The sequence below is a fragment of the Canis lupus genome, chromosome 18 (genome assembly GCF_048164855.1).
Source record: "Canis lupus baileyi chromosome 18, mCanLup2.hap1, whole genome shotgun sequence".
NCBI classification, from domain to species: Eukaryota; Metazoa; Chordata; class Mammalia; order Carnivora; family Canidae; genus Canis; species Canis lupus.
This window is the reverse complement of record NC_132855.1, coordinates 41841529-41856744: the sequence shown is the minus strand read 5'-3', so window position 1 is coordinate 41856744 and position 15216 is coordinate 41841529. Positions and strand designations below refer to the sequence as shown.

Sequence of the window (15216 nt, the reverse complement as noted above, 5' to 3'; positions counted from 1 at the left end):
GTTAGTTTAAGGAAATAAATTCTATTCCTAGTTTGGTAAGAATTTTTAACAGAAACAAATGTTTAATTGGATTGATATTTTCCCATGAATCTATTGAGATGATCAAATAATGTAATATGAGGAATAATATAGATTCTCTAAGGTTGGCTCAAATCTGCATTTTCAGAATAAATACAGCTTTTCAAATATGCATTTATGGATTATATTTATTAATATTTTATTTAGATCTCAAATCTATGTTTGTATTTAAGAATAGTCTGTATTTTTTTTGTTCTTATAAACTTATCTGATTTTGATGGCAAAATAATGCTAACCTCTTAAAATGAATTGTGAAAAGTACCTTAATTTACAACCTCTAGAAGACTGTGTATAACAATAGAAATAACTGCCTTTGAATTTTGGTATAATTCATCTTAAAATCATCTGAATCTGATGTTTTATTTGTGGGTATATGTCAACTACTTATTCAGTTTTTAAAAATGTTTAAAGACTATCCTTTTCTATGCTTAGTTTCAGTGAAGTTATTTTTCTTCCCTAGGAATGTATTTTGATCTGAATTTTTCAGTGTATTTTATTGTCTTTTGTAAATCTTTGCTACAAAAGTTTATTCTCTTTTTCATTTTAAATATTTTTATTTGTAGTTTTTAAATTTTTCTTCATCAGTATTGCTTGAGATTTATAAATTTCACTGGGATTTTCATTAACCAAATTTTAGCTTTCTTGATCTTATTCATTTTTTGTTTTTTCCTATTTCATTAGGTTTTATTAGGTCTTATTTATTTTATAAGTCTATAAAATTTCTTCCTTATATTTCTTTGGATGAACTTCATAATATATTAGAGAAACAGAATAACAGATATTAAAAAGAATTGGTTCACACAATTATAAAGGTTGAAAGTCAGTCAGAAGTGTCATTCAGACCAAGTCTGAAACCTGAGAATGGTGTGTGTGTGTGTGTGTGTGTGTGTGTGTGTGTGTTGGGGAAGGGCTGATGGGGTAAGTTCTGATGATCTTGAGTCTGAAAACTCTAGAACTAAGAGCACTACATGTCCAAGGGGAGAAGGTGGATGACTCAGATCAAGTAGAGCGAGCAAATTTACCTCTCCTCTGCCTCTTTTTTTTAAAGATTTATTTATTTATTTTTGGAGAGAGAGGATGAGAGAGAGAGCATGTGGGGAGGGGGAGAGGAAGAGAGGAATTTCAAGCACTCCCCACTAAGCCCAGAACTCAATGAGGGGCTCAATCTGACAATCCTGAGATCATGACCTGAGCCAAAGTCAAGAGTTAGACATTTAACCAACTGAGCCACCGAGGTGCCCCTCTCTTCTGCCTTTTTGTTCTATTCAGGTCAGAAATGGATTGCATGATATCCATCCATAGTAGAGAGGGCTATCTGCTTTATTCAGTTAACCAATTCAAACTTTAATCTCTTCTGGAAAACACCTTCAGAGACATGTCCAGATATAATGTTTTGTTAGCTATCTGAATATCCTTTAGCTTAGTCAAGATGATATATAAAATTAACTATTACATATTTTAGATGTGTGAAGATTGAGATTTTCTATTTTCCTCATTATTTAGCTCTGAATATTTTTCCAGTTTTTGTTATGGATTTTTTTGTCTGTGAATTATCTCTGAAAGTTGTAAAATATCCAAATATGCATAGTTTTTAAAGATACATTTGTTATTGATTTCTGTATCAGTTGTGTTTTTATAAAAAAATAATCTGTTGAATTGAAATTTATTGGGACTTGACTTATGGCCTAAAACATGGTCATTTTAGTAAATTTTCTAGGTTCAGTTAAAAATGTAAAATTTTAAGGTGCATGTACTGGTTCCTTATACATATGGCACAATGTTTATAATTTTTAATGGCTCAAACTTACTAGTTCTATTGTTTAGTTTTTGTCCTTACTGGGTCTAGTTTTCTTGAGCTATAAACTACAGTGTTAAATGGTGGATTTATTTTCCTTGTTCTGTTTATTTTTTGTTTGATATTTTTAAAAAATATGCCATTAGGGATCCCTGGGTGGCGCAGCGGTTTGGCGCCTGCCTTTGGCCCAGGGTGCGATCCGGAGACCCGGGATCGAATCCCACATCGGGCTCCCGGTGCATGGAGCCTGCTTCTCCCTCTGCCTGTGTCTCTGCCTCTCTCTCTCTCTCTCTCTCTCTCTCTCTCTCTCTGTGTGACTGTCATAAATAAATAAGAAATTAAAAAAAAATATGCCATTAGATATATACAAGTTTCTAATTATATCTTTCTGTTGATTAAAATTTTTCAACAATATGCAAATGTTTCTGTCAGAAGTAGGACATGGCCCTATTCTAACTGACTGACAAAAGAAAATTAAATCCCCTTGAAAAGAAACAGCAACAATCTACAGTATTACATACACGGTGTTCAGTATTCAAATAAAAATGTATGAGGCTAGCCAAGAGACAAAAAATGATTAAAAACAAACAAATAAGAAAATCAGTTAATAGAAAGACTTGCAGGTGAACTAGAGTTTACAAGTATCATAATTCTACATGAACTTTAAACTAATTGTGATTAATATATTTAAGAGAATAGATGTCAAGATGGTGAATTTCTTTTTTTTTTTTTAGCTTTTTTTTTTTTTTTATGATAGTCACACACAGAGAGAGAGAGAGAGAGAGGCAGAGACACAGGCAGAGGGAGAAGCAGGCTCCATGCACCGGGAGCCCGACGTGGGATTCAATCCCGGGTCTCCAGGATCGCGCCCCGGGCCAAAGGCAGGCGCTAAACCGCTGCGCCACCCAGGGATCCCTCAAGATGGTGAATTTCATAGAAGAATTGGTTTCCCAGCTTTTAGATCTCTTGTAAAGCATAGAATTTGGAAAATGTATCAAGAGAAAAAGCAATGCAGAATATCAGCCTTATTTTTTGCAGTTTCTTAAACTCCAGGATCTTGGTCCCTCAAATTCTTCTTGTCTTTGTAGCATTAAGCTCTATTTGTTTCCCCAGTCTTGTGAGAATGTTGAAGGTTCAAGCTGCTTCTTTCTAGGGGATCTCTAGCTTGACAGCTACTTTCTGGAAAATATTTCAAGGAGAATTAGCATGTCTCCATTGTCTCTAATCTGGGCTACTCAAGCTCTAGGTGTCTACACTGCTCTCTGTTGTGTTAAAACAGTTGTTCATTCATTTTTATTATATCCAGCAATTATTCTCCATGGAAAGGTTGGTTTTTACAAACTAATCTATCATAGACAAAGGTGAAAATCCTCAATATTTCCTTTTAACAGGATAAGTTAATTGATTTTTTATTAGTTTTTATTACAAATGTTCTTAAGCACATTGCTATACTCTTTTTCAGTCCCCTTTTCCTGGTTTATTCTCTTTTTATTTATGTCTTTCGCTTATTTAGAGTAGAATGTAGAATATATACACTATTTCTAATATTTTAGTGGTTACATAGAAAATTTTAGCATTCATATTTGACACTGTAGTCTAAAGTTAATATCTTGCTGTCTTCTGAAACAAATCAACAGTTTCCCAAAGTAACCTTGAAAAAGGAAAACAAACCAGAGGCCTCACAATTCCAGACTTCAAGTTATAGTACAAAGCTGTAATGATCAAAACTGTATGGTTCTGACACAAAAATAGATATATATATATATCAATAGAATAGAATAGGAAACCCAGAAATGAACCCTCAGCTATGTGGTCAATTAATCTTTGACAAAGCAGGAAAGATTATCCAAACGGAAAGAGACAGTCTCTTCAACAAATAATGTTGGGAAAACTGGACAGCCATATGCATAAACTGAACCACGTTCTTATACCAAACACAAAAAATTCAAAGTGAATTAAAGACTTAAATATGAGACTTGAAACCATAAAAATCCTAGAAGAGAACACAGGGTGTAACCTCTTTAACATCAGTTGTAGCAATTTCTTTCTAGATTTTTTTTTCCTGAGGCAAGAAAAACAAAAGCAAATATAAACTATTGGGATTTCATCAAAATGAAAAGCTTCTGCACAGCAATGGAAACAGTCAATAAAACTAAAAGGCAACTTATGGAATGAGAGAAGATATTTGCAAATGACATATCCAATAAAGGGTTAGTATCCAAAATATATAAGCAACTTATAAAGCTTAACACCCAAAAAACAAATAATCCAATTAAAAACAGGCAGAAGAACAGGCATTTCTCCAAAGGATACATAGATGACCAACAGATATGTGAAAAGATGTTCATCATCACTTATCATCAGGGAAATGAAAGTCAAAAGCACAATGAGATATCCCCTCACACCTAACAGAATGACTAAAAGCAACAACACAACAAGCAACAGGTGTTGGTGAAGATGTGGAGAAAAAGGAACCCTCTTGCACTATTGGTGGGAATGGAGACTGGTGCAGCCAGTCTAGAAAAATTTATAGAGGCTCCTCAAAAAGTTAAAAATAGAACTACTTGATGATCCTGCAATTGAACTACTAGGTATTTATTCAAAGAATACAAAAATACTAATTCAAAGAGTTACAAGCACCCCAATTTTTATAGCACCATTATCCACAACAGCCAAATTATGGGAATAGCACAAATGTCCATGGATTGATGAATGGATAAAGATGTGGTATATATACACAATGGAATATTATTCAGGCATAAAAATAATGAAATTTTGCCATTTGCAATGACATGGATGGAGCTAGAGTATTAGGCTAAGTGAAATAAATCAGAGAAAGACAAATACCATATGATTTAACCCATGGATTTTAAGAAATAAAACAAATGGGCAAAGGGAAAAAAGAAGAGCGAGGAAGACAAGCATATTCTTAACTATAGAGTACAAACTGATGGTTCCAGTGGGGGAGATGGAAGAAAGAATGAGTAAAATATGTAATGGTGATGAAGGAGTGCACTTCTGTGATGAGCAATGGGTGTGTTGAGTCATTGTATTACACACCTGAAATAAATATTACACTGTATGTTAACTAATTGGAATTTAAATAGAAACTCAAAAGTAAAATAAAATAAGTCAGAGAAAAAAACAAATCAATAATTTCAAATATGTTATTTTCATTTGCCTTCTCTCCTGAGTTAAATATTTTTACTTCCCTCTTGTTGATTTAATCCCTCAACATATACATAATTATTATTTCATGCTTATTATTTAATTTTTTTTTATTTAACACATGCTTATCATTTTATTTTTTATTATCTTTCTTGCATCTTAAATTCTCCTTCTATTATCTAATGTCAATATTTTCTTCTTTAGCCATTATTTTCTTTAGACTTTGATAGTGATAGTATATTGGTAGTAAAATTTCTAGGGTTCTGTAAGTCTAAAATAATGCTTTTCAAAGTATAATATTGTATACTAAAAAGTACGTGGTTGTCCAGAGGAAAAGCATTTGCCCAATAGTATGAATTGTAAGATGAATGAACGGCTTTTTCATGGACAATTTTTTTTATTTTTTTTTATTTTTTATTTTTATTTTTATTTTTTTGACAACTTTTTTTTAGATATCAACTTTCAGACAACATAACCTTGTTCAAATTTTGGATATTTGGCAGAAATTTATCTTCAATAAAATATAAACCTGTCTCCTCAAGGAAAACAACCAGTAATGTCCTGATAAATATTTAATAACTAGCCTTTTGTGGGAGAAAGAAGATCCCAATTTCGTAGACTGATAGCCAGTTTCTGTGCCATGGATACTCTGAACCTGTCTGATTTCAAGCTACTAACCTGATGTCACTAAACATAGAGTTGAGAATAGATAATTGGGTCTCACAAACCATTATAAACTACAGCACAAACTATAGCACATTACTGTAAACAATGCCAATGATAAAATTAGAAATTCTAAGTGAGAATTGGAATTTTGGAAAATTTATATCTACCAACATGAACTTGATAGCTTCCCAATTCATAAACACTTTGCTAAAAATATTAGAAATACTAAGAAATGTATTTCTTTATATTGTATGATGAAATGTTGCATAGAAGGTCTGCATAACTCGATCCAGTATTTTCCAAATGACCAATGTGTGCTGTTACCAAATCTTGAATGGATAAGAGACTTATGTAAGATTCAAGATAGACAAATCAGTTTAATGTGATAGAGTATATAATGATACAGTTTTAGATTCCATATTGTAACTAAGTTTCAAGAAACTACCACTTACAAGTTTTGGTGGGCATCAAATTATCTTTAAAAGGCTGCTAAAATACTTCTCCCTTTTCCAATTACATATTTGTGTGAGGCCAGATTTTCTCTATGTTTTTAGCCAAATCAACTTATCACAACTTATTTCCAAAATGGAAAATGAAATTCCAAGTTGGGAATGACTGTCGAGGATAGTGAGAGGGTCAGAGCAGAGTTATGACTGGGACTGGACTCTTGATGTTCCTGATGCTCTAGATCAAAGTCCTCTCTTATTTGGGAGGTGAGCAAACCTAAGTGCCTTCGGGAAAGCCCAGTGCAGCCCTTGACTCTGTTGTAAGGGGGTACATTGTAAACTTTTGGACTGCTTTGGGGATTATTCTTCTGAGAAGATCAACTCTCACTTAACTCAGGTTCAATTTTGACTGATAAATACTTCTTATTTAGTTTACACGTTTCATGGACTTTTATGGCATTATTATGATAGCCTATATTTGATTTTAAGTTGCCAGAGGAAAGGGACCAGTATAGACCACAGTCAAATTTGTATGTAATAAACAGTTGATGGTGATTAATTTTCTTTTATCTAGAGCCTGGTTTATGGCACAAAGTAGACACTCGACCTTACTAATCTAATACAAAGTTTAGCCTTATCCCTAGTGCCCAGAAATTTACAGTAATTAAGAAAACAACACAGTTACAAATATATACCTGAAATTGCTACTATAATAATGGGTAGGGTTCCAAAAGTTTGATTGTAAATTTGTTGTTCAGAAGTTGGAAGATAAAAAAAAAAAAGAAGTTGGAAGACATTTTTCTTTGAGAGAAAATATTATACAGGGTATTTATATCTCTTGGTGAGGCCAACTCTAAAAATATCCCAGATATAGTTTTGTATCAATATAACAAGAATACGATGTTTCTATAGGAAACATATTCAGAGTTATCCATCAAAGAAATGTCCCACTCTAGTAGACAAATATTTAATCTTTTCCATTAACATACACCATCATAAACATGGAGCTGGATAGGGGATGGGGACAAAATTATGGGGTGAGAGAAGATAGTGACCCTGTGATGAGGGGATTGAGGAAAGAAGGTTGTGAACAGAAATTCCAGGAGTTAGAGGACAATTGCAGACTTGAGTTTTTTTACTCAAGGTAGGGTGACATTGCAGGGCACACTGGATTTTAGGTTGCCTATCCAATAACCCATATCCCCCTAGACCTAAAGGATTCATCTTTTCTCCCATTCCATGGTTATTTATTTTTTTTAAAGACTGTTCATTTATTCATGAGAAACACACACACAGAGGCAGAGTCATAGACAAAGGGAGAAAATGCAGGACTTGATCCCAGGACTCCAGGATCACGTTCCGAGCCAAAGGCAGACACTCAACCGTTGAGCCACCCAGGTGCCTCCATTCCATGGTCATTACCTTTTATGTTTCTCTCCCTTGTGGCACACGTATTTTTATCTCCTTGAGTTCTGGATCCTAAACACTAACATTCATCATAAACAGTAGTCAATATATTTGAGACACTCACTAGTGAATCAGAAAGAAGCAGAAAATGGCATGTTGTTCAACTTTTAATAAATCCTCCTATTATTTCATCAAACTAAATTTAGAGTTCAGCACTTAGGTACTCAGAAAATTACTCAAATTAGAAAATTTGTCATTATAATGTTGTGTTTGTTTCTAGATAAACTGGCTTACAGAGAGTGGTCTGATGCAAAGTAAAGAAATTATGCACCTGTGCATATATACAAAGTCTATGTTTTAAGTTTTAGTCTATCAATTCCTCTTATCTCTCATATTTATATGACCTCAACAATATAACCTGGACTTGAGGGGAAGAAGAGCTGAAAGGGATTGAGGACAGAATATTAACTGTAGGGAAACAGTTGAGTATTATTTTTATATGTGCATTTTGATGATTTTTCTTTTGACTAAATAATTTTAGGCATATCTTTCAAGTTGGTTAAGACCTAGATGGTGCTTCCTGTTCATTAACACTGGTAGCTTTTGGGAGGAATTAACAAAATCCGTAACACACCTAAAATGAAAGTATTTATTTTCTTCTACTGGACAAAAGAAATAGAAACAAATGGGAGTAAAGTAGATAATGACTTAGGAGAAGAAACACTGAGAAGTTCAAAGACTAACATTAATTGTATCAGATATTGTTTATAGTATTTTGATTCAGTCTGACCCCATAATACTACAACCTCATTTCCTAGCCCCTCCTAAAATCTCTATATATTAATTATTAAAGTTTATTTTTTGATTACCATGCAGATATAAGTAGATTCCTAAAAACAATGAGTTAGGGCTAGAGAAAGTAAGTCACATAATATATGTGTTTTGCTTTATTTATTCTTAAAGTCTATACTTTTTCACTGTTAATAAAGATAACAGCATTCTGTATTTCATGCTCATTAATCAGCCAGCAGCTTCATTGATTCTTTCTGTTAGACAACTCTATTCAGAAAACTACCAAGATAGCAGATTCTCTTCCTTACAGAACAACCACACACATGGCAGCAAAGATTTATCAAAAAGCACATAATCTTTTCTACCTCCATCCCTTTGACAGAGTATTTTAGCAACACTGCTATGTACATTGATGTCTTTATAATAGGAAGATGAGAATCCTATTATTTTTCTTTAGTAAGATGAAATGTTAGAATAATAACAAGGGTTAAAGGTAGTGAATTTTTCATTCTCTTTTAAGAAGAAGCACTATATATTAATATGTATTCAATTTTCTGACTCAAGACATTTTGAGGGGTATTAAAATTTATTTTACATTTATAAACAATAAAATTCAGTCTTTATGTCACATAGTTCTATGAAATTTGACAACCACATGGAGTCATGTAAGCACTGTCATAATCAAGAAACAGAACAGTCTCAACACTGTCCCCTACAAATGTCCTTGGACTGCCACTTTACAGTCAGACCTACTTCTTTAACCCTGGTCTGTTCTCTTCCATACAGTTTTGAATTTTCCAGAATGTCAAATAAAAGGAACCATATAGTATGAATCTAACTTCTTTCAGCCCCAGCATAATATATTTAAAATATATACATGTTGTTATAGGTATCAGTACTTCATACCTTTTTAATCTTAAGCAGTATTCCTTTAAATAGATTTAACACAATTTGATTATCCAGTCTCCAGGTGAGGGACACGAGGGTAGCTTGTAGTTTTCAGCAAAGTTGCTAAATATATATTTCTCAGCAGGTTTCTGTATGAACATGCTTTTATTTCATTTGCATAAATGCTGATAAATACTATGAATGGCATTTCTGGGTTCAAAGTAACTGTATGTTTAACTCTATAAGGAACTGCTAAGATATTTTCCTTAGTTCCTGTACCATTTTGCATTTCTACCAGTGATTTATGAGAAACCCAGTTATTCTTCTACATCCTTGCCAGCAGTAGGTGTTTTTGTTGTTGTTTCTTTGTGTTTGTTGGTCATTCTAATAGATGGGGAGTGAATTCTTATTCTAGGCTTAATTTGTATTTCCATAAAGAGTAATAATGTTGATTACCTTTTTAATGTGTTTATTTGCAATCTGTATATTTTCTTTGGTGAGTTATTTGTTCAAATATTTTGCACACTGATACTGAATTTTCTTATTATTGAGTTCTGTGAGCTTTTCATATGTTCTGGATGAATATTTTGTCAGATACATAATTTGAAAGTATTTTCTGAGTTTGTGACTTCTTATTTCATTCCTTGAATGTCTCTTTCACAAACCAAACATTTAGTTTTAATAAACCAATGAATCATACTTCTCTCTTATAGATTATACATTTAATATCATGTCTAAGAAATGATTGTCTAATACAAGATCTCAAAGATTTTCTTTTAGAGTTTTGTATTTTATATTTATATCAATGACCTATTTTAAGTCATTTTTTAGTATAAGGTATAAGTATATATTAAGGTTTATTCATCTGAATATGGAGAAAATGTCCCAGCACCATTTGTAAAAGAGACTGTTCTTTCCCTACCAAATTGGCTTTGTTCTTTCCTCAAAATTAGTTGTACTTTTGTATATAGGCCTATATTTGAACTCTCTATTGTATTTTATTGATTTATATGTTCATTCTTTTGCCAAAACCACACTTTTTCTATTACTGCAGTTTTATAATGAATTTTAAATCAAGTACTGTGAATCCTTCAACTCTATTTTAAAATTTTTGGCCGTCTAGTTCCTTTGATTTTCCATAAATATGACATATATGTTTTAATCTATGTTTTATTTATTTTTATAGGCAGTTTATCATTGAATCTTTTTAAAAATCCAGACTGATAATCTTTGTCTTTTAATGTTTAGACCATTTGTATTAATGTAATGATTTATGTGGTTGGAATAAGTTGACCATTTTGTTACTTTTCAATTTTTCTCCACTGATATTTGTTTCTCTGTTCTACCTCTCATATCTTCTTTTGTATACTTGAATTTTTAAAAACTACCACATTTTAATTTATGTGTTGGAATTTGGATAATATCACTTTGTATTTTTTAATGGTTTCTTTATTTTTAAAATATACTTACCTAACTTTTCATAGTCTTCTTAGAGTTAATATCTTACCACTTAATACAGGATTTTTAGGGCTGTGAAAATATTCTAATTATTTAAAATTATATATATATTACATATATTATATATAAAATTAGTCTAAGGACTAATATATGTCATTATATATTTGTCCAAGCCCACAGAGTATACAACACCAAGAGTAAACTCTAAGGTAAACTGTAGACTTTTGGGTAATTATGGTATGTTCATGTAGATTCATCTTTGGTTAAAAAAGAAAAAGAAAAAAAGAAAAAAAAGTACCATTCTAGTGAGTGATGTTGATAATGGAGGAACCTAGGTATATGTTGGGCCAGGGGTATATGGGAAATCTCTGCACATTCCCCTCAACTTGGTTATAGACCTAAAACTGCTCTAAAAAGGGGCATCTAGGTGACTCAGTGGTTGAGCATCTATCTTTGGCTCAGGTCGTGATCCCAAGGTCCTGGGATTGAGTCTTGCATCGGGCTTTTCACAGGGAGCCTGCTACTCCACCTATGTCTCTGCCTCTCTGTGTCTCTCATGAATAAATAAAATATTTTTAAAAAAAACTACTCTAAAAAATAAAGTCTTAAAAAAAAACCCCACCTCACATCCAATAGGATGGCCACTTTTAAAGAACAGAAAATAACAAAAGTTGGGGATGATCCAGAAAAGTTGGAATCCTTACACAAAGTTGATGAGAATTTAAAATGGTGCAGCTGCTATGGAAAACAGCATGGAGCTTCCTCAAGAAATTAGAAGTAGAATTGCCATATGACCTAGCAATCTCACTTCTGGGCATATATCCAATAGAGTTAAAAGCAGGATTTTAAAGAGATATATGTGCACCTGTGTTCATCATAACATTAGTCACAATAGCCATGATGTAGAAGCAACCCAAATATCTAGATGAATGGATTAAAAATGTAATACACACAGAGTGAAATATGATGCAGACTTAAAAAAGAAGGAAATCCTGTCACATGCTACTACATGGACAAAACTAGTATATTCTCCAAAAAGAAATCAGTCACAAAACACCATACTGTATGATTCTACTCATATGAAATGTCATATGAAGGCAGTCAAAATCATAGAAACAGGAAATAGAATGGTAGTTACCAAAGGTAGGTGGGAATAAGAATAAATGTTAAGTGCATATAGAGTTTTAGTGTTGAAAGATGAAAAAGTTTTATAGATCTGTTACACAATAATGTGAATATACTTAACACATACTGAGCTGTATACTTAAAAACGGCTAAGATAATAAATTTAATGTCATGTGGTTTTTACCATATTTTAAAAACCTTTAAAAAAACACTAAATTGATGATAGTCACTTTCCTTTTATAATTAACAAGCAGAATTCTAATCAAATGTTATCCTTATTTTCCCTCCAAATGTAGTTCAATAATTTATAAGAACTGATATTTCAAAGGTTTCCCTCCAAATGTAGTTCAATAATTTATAAGAACTGATATTTCAAAGGTTTCTGTTACCTGAATAGTCATAAACTTGTAAAATGCTTGATGCTGGAAGAGTGACTTGTCATAATAAAATTATCGCAATACAACAAACAATAAATAGAGGGCTTATAATGTTGTAGGCCCCTTAACTTCTCTCCCTTATATTATAGTTTCCAAATGTCTTGTATCTACATACATTGAAACTCTCTCCTCAGATGATATTATAATTTTTTGTTACAATTATGAAACATATTTTAAATAACTAAAGAAAATATATAACATTTTCCAAAATATTTACCATTTCCGTCATTCCTCTTTCATTTCAGAAGTTCCAAGTTTCCCTCTGGTATCATGTCCTTCAACCTAAAAAACTTTCTCTAGCATTTCCTGTAGGGAAGATCAATGGAGACAAATTCCCTTAATTTTCTTTATCTGAAAGATGTCTTTATTTGCTGTCATTTTTGAATTTTTTTCTTTTTCTTTTTGCTATGTCTACAATTTTGAGTTGATAGTTCTTTTTACTAAGCACTTTAAAAAATGTTTGTCTTCTGTCTTTTGTGGTATCTGTTGTGAAATCCATAGTCATTCAGATAATCATTCCAGTATATATAATATAATGCATCCCCACCCTTTCAGCTGCTTTCAAGATTTTTTCTTTGTCTTTATTTTTTAGTGCTCTGAGTATAAAATGTCGAGGTGTGCATTTCTTTGAATTATCTAGTTTGGGTTTGCCTTGTTTTTTTAATATGCAAATTTATATCTTTAATCAACTTACTCCTATAGAGGATTTTCTAGAAACTATACCTATACTCATTCCTCCTATAAGGTGAACTAGTGGCTTATAGACTGATGCTTACTCAGTCCTGAACTCCCACAAGTGATCAGTGGTTAATCTGAGAACTCCTTTGTATTAAGTCCCTGTGAATCCTCAGAATCGTTTATGCTACAGCCAATAACTCATCAGATATTGTACATAAGTTCAAACTAATTGCCACCTCATAATCTAGGTATCTTAAAACTTCCCCTGTATTGAGAAAGCTCACCAAGAGCTTTGGATGTGGATCATATCCTTTTGATTCTGTCTGAATAGTGTTAACTTTAAGTGAAGTGAATTTTGATGCTATATGATTACTTACAATATAGGGTATTTAATTTATAACTCTACAGCCTTTGCTGTCAGAGCTAGAGTAAAGATGTCTTCTATGGGAGAAATTAATATCTGGTTTCAAAACTTTTTTAATACTAGGGAAACCATTGAGCTCCCCCTTTGCAATATTTTCTCTAGAACTTACACATAGATTTGTGAATCCTCTTCAGTGAGAGGACAGAAGCATTTGGAATGCATCTTGAGCCATGAACTTACTTCTAATAGATCTTATATTTTATTTTCTTCCTCTTGTCCTATTTTCCTCATGCTCCTATTAATGTTTTTATAGTTTCTGAGTTGATATAATCTACTTAAAGTCTTTCTGGAACAGATAATGGATGTAATGAAATAAAACATAGCATATTCTTTGTTAAAACCACTGAAACCTAAAGGGGTCAATTCTTCGCAAATAATTTATAGTTTTAAAGGAATTCTAATCAAAGTGCCATTTTGGAAGTAGGCAACATAATTCCAAATTAACTTTGTAAGAATACAGTGATGAAAATACCTGAGGAAATATTTAGGAGAAAGTTAACTCACCACTATCACTAATGATGAGTTAACTTGCCCAATGATATATTGAAACATTTTTTAGAATTATAATCATTAAAAGCATGGGCTTTATACAATTCTGGCCAGAGAGATTAACAAAAAGACACGTTACTATGTGGCAAAATAAGTATCATAACTCAATGTGGATGGGATAAATTATCAAATGGTTTGAGGGAAGATTTTATTTCATATTATACCGCAACATAAGTTCCTGATGCACTAAAGTATTAATATTTTTTAAGAATAACATACAGATCTAAATCAGCTAATCTTTGTGAGAATTTTTAAAAGATTTTATTTATTTATTTATTCATGAGAGACAAAGAGAAAGCGGCAGAGACACAGGCAGAGGGAGAAGCAGGCTCCCTCCCTGCGGGAAGCCTGATGCTGAACTTGATCCCAGGACCCCGGGATCACCACCTGAGCCGAAGGCAGGCGCTCAACCCCTGAGCCATCTAGGCATCTCTGTGAGAAATTTTTTACATATGAGCAATGGAAAACACACACACACACACACACACTCTCTCTCTCTCTCTCTCTACCTGTTCCCAATCAGAAGAGACAGAAAACAAAGAATAATAATTATGCTAAAGATTTATATTTATATTGATAACGTTACTTTATTAACTAACAAAAAATTAAGTGAGAAGAGATAGTATTGCCAGGGACAGCAAAGATGAATTGAGAGAATACTTGTAATTAAAAAAGTGGCTGGTGAATGAAGGACTAAGATGGTAACACAAGAGGCTCTTGAAAAAGGGTAAATATGCAAGGCAATGGGTTTGTTAATTAACTCAATGGTGGGAATTCTTTAACAAGATATATGCATATCAAATCATCACATTTACACTTAAATCTCTTACAATTTTATTTGCAAATTATATCTCAATAAGGGTGAAAAAATTAAAAATGATGCCCAGTGAAAATCTTACTGAGATGGTGACATTTGCAGAACTTTAAGGAAGTAAGAAAGCAATTTGCATGGCTCTCCTGGAGAAGAATATTCCAGGCAAACAGAAGAGCAAGAGCAAATCCTGTGGTGCACTTAGGAACAATAAAGAGGCCAGTGCAGGAGTGGGGGATGGGTGAGCCAGTAAGCAAGGAGAAGACTGGAGGAATTAAAAGTGAACACAGCCAGATTACAGAGAAGACTTTGGCTTTTATTCTGGATCAAATGGAAGCAACTGGAAGTTTTAACAAAATAATTGACTCAATAGTGCTTACAAGGAATATCTCTGGCTATTACGTTGAAAACAGACTATGGATAGTCAAATCTGAAGCAGGAAGATCAGATGTGAAACTTTTGAAATAATCCAGGTAAAAGATGATGGCTTTCTT

The 15216-nt window shown here is 32.7% G+C and overlaps 1 protein-coding gene and 1 long non-coding RNA gene across 16 annotated transcripts in view; one reads left to right on the top strand and one right to left on the bottom strand.

Moving 5' to 3' along the window:
• Nucleotides 1-15216, top strand: part of GNGT1 (G protein subunit gamma transducin 1) — a 340161-nt gene that overhangs the window by 96242 nt on the left and 228703 nt on the right. The window lies entirely within an intron of this gene.
• The window catches only part of LOC140609059 (uncharacterized), a 95666-nt gene that overhangs the window by 31548 nt on the left and 48902 nt on the right, over nt 1-15216 (bottom strand). Inside the window, exon 3 of the long non-coding RNA XR_012011046.1 lies at nt 12478-12566. This is a non-coding gene — a long non-coding RNA (uncharacterized lncRNA). The remainder of the gene's footprint in view (nt 1-12477; nt 12567-15216) is intronic.